The sequence below is a fragment of the Propithecus coquereli genome, unplaced genomic scaffold (assembly GCF_000956105.1).
Source record: "Propithecus coquereli isolate 6110/MARCELLA unplaced genomic scaffold, Pcoq_1.0 Scaffold247, whole genome shotgun sequence".
NCBI classification, from domain to species: domain Eukaryota; kingdom Metazoa; phylum Chordata; class Mammalia; order Primates; family Indriidae; genus Propithecus; species Propithecus coquereli.
Window position 1 is genome coordinate 1,637,775 of NW_012148030.1, and position 2,596 is coordinate 1,640,370.

A 2,596-nucleotide genomic window follows, 5' to 3' on the forward strand; every position below is an offset into this window, starting at 1 on the left:
CCAGGAGTTTGAGGTGGCAGTGTGCTGTGATCATGCCACTGCACTCCAGCTGGAGTGACAGACCCCATCTCTTTAAAAGAAAGAAAGAAAAAGAAAGAGTTCCCTGATTCCTGAACTATTTGTATTAGTGTGGGAGGTGGCAGTTCAACCCTATTCCCACCTAAAATATTAGCTACCACAAGTATCTTTTGTGCAAGATAGTGGAAAGAAAAGTGGGTCAGAGGAACAATGTGAACTTAGTTGCTACAGCCCTTGCTTTCTTTAGCTGGTAGCAAGGCCACAGTTGATAACACTGCTTTATTCCTCCAACCATTCCATGTTCCTCTTTCCTACTGCCAACATTTCTATTGGGATGACCTGGACTTTCATTTCTGTAGGACTTTCATCCTTGCTTCTCCTGTCTTTAATGGATTATTGCAGTTTCCATTGACTAGAACTGTTGGTCAAGGGGGACCTAAGAGGCATCACAGTGAATTCTGTACATTCCATATGTAATTCTTGTCTTTACTGTATAGCAAAGCTTCAGTTTCCTGTTTGGTAATCTCAGTCACTCCAGACAGTACAGAATCGTTTTCTCTACCTTTTGGTTCATTGTCATGAGGAGCCCAAAGTGGTCAAGGGACAGTCTCAACTTCCAACGTAATGGAACTGTGACTAAGTACCCTGGTGGATGCATTCTTCCCTTGGGCACAAGGACCTCCAAACACACTGAACCCAAGGTCCCATAGACAGGAGGCAAAAATTCGTTTCATGGTACAATAGTGAGAATAGTCACTTCAACTTTCACCCTTTGGTTCCTAGTTCTATTTTGGCTATAGAGAGATAACCCTATATATTGTCCACTAGTTTAACACAGCATCCTATCTCTCAATTGATGCCATTACTGAGTATTCAACAATTAATCATGCCAGCTGCTTCTGAATGATAGGGTACAAGGTAAAACAAATAGATTTGGACAGATAGTTATTTCATTTTCTGTGTATGGATGTTATGAGGAGAAGCGGGATCAGGAGGAAAGATTTGTAGATCAGATTAGAAAACGTTACATGTCACACACTTTCACATTAGGAAATTGAGATGAACAGTGGCTAATTGGCTACATGTATATGTAGTTGAAGAACAGTGAGGCTGGGTGCAGTGGCTTGTGCCTGTAATCCCGCCACTTTGGGAGGCTGAAGCAGGAGGATTGCTTGAGGCCAGGAGTTCGAGACAAGCCTGGGCAATGTAGCAAGACCCTATATCTACAAAAAAGTAAATTAGTGATGTGCAACTGTAGTCCTAGCCACTTGGGAGGCTGAGGTGGAAGGATCACTTGAACCAAGGAGTTTGGGGTTGCAGTGAGCTATGATCATACCACTGTACTCCAGCCTGGGTGACAGAGTAAAACCCTGTCTCTAAAAAAAAAAAAAAGAAAGAAAGAAAAAAATAACAGATGGCAATGGAGATTTGGGAATCTTTAGTATACAGTTGGTTATGAAGGGTGTGGAAAAGCTCAACGAAGGTGTTTAGCAGGAGATGAAGATAAAGGAAAAATAATCTGGAGAAATTGAAAGTTGAGGAAAATGACCAAGAGACACTTGGGCTGTAGAAGCCAAGGAAAAACCTATCTTAAGGACAAAATGGTTATCAGTTTTAAATTTGGGCAATAAATGTAAACTTGAAAACTGAAAGTAATTATTGGTCATTAGTAATCACAGCAAGGAGAATTTCAGTGGAATGATGACTGTGTAAGTCATGTTGTACTGAAAGGAAGAGGAAGTTGGAAAAGTGAGCATCTACTTTTTCAAGGATTTCTCTTTTAAGGATATGGGAGAAATAGGGCAAAAATTAATTTGAGGTTGACATAGATCTAAAGGTTTTTAAAGATATATGAGTCTTGAACATGTTTGTAGGCATAGGGTAAGATTGTACAGAGAGGAATGATTGTGATTATAGGAGAGGGTAATAAGTAAAGCGAGATTTCATGGGATACTGTGGAGGATGGTGTCTATAGGACCATTGGTAGGATCATTCTTAAACAGGAGGGAAAGATAAGTACAAGTAGCAAAAGGGCAAGAGAATTGGTAGTTGGCAGAACACTGGTTGAATTTAAGGATTTCTAGAGTGAATGGGAAAAAAGTAGTCCTAGAAGTGCTAGGAAGGTTGTGGTGAGAAACTGGAAGAGGTCAAGGAACAGGAGGACTGGGAGAGCAGTAATGAGAGAGGTGGCTGGAGAGGCATCGTGGACATTTAAGTTTGTGATGTCAGCATTGGAACAGGTGTGATCTTGATTGCTGTTCTGGAATAGAAATGAAGATTGTAGGAATTGAGGTCAAGGAACTTTGAGGCAGTGTTACTGGATGGATCAGATATCTACATTCAGGTAACTTAGAGTGATGGCAGAAATGTGTTAGAAAGGAAAAGTACCGAGCCTTCAGTGAATGTTGGGGGATTTAGTAAATATTAATGAAGAGGCACAGAGGATAGCATGCACACAAAGGAAAAGAAATAGAAAAGAACAATAAAAACATTTATTAGGCATATACTAGACGCCAGCTACGATTTTAAGTATGTTCCATATAGTAAATTGCTGAATTGTCATAATAACATTAAAAGG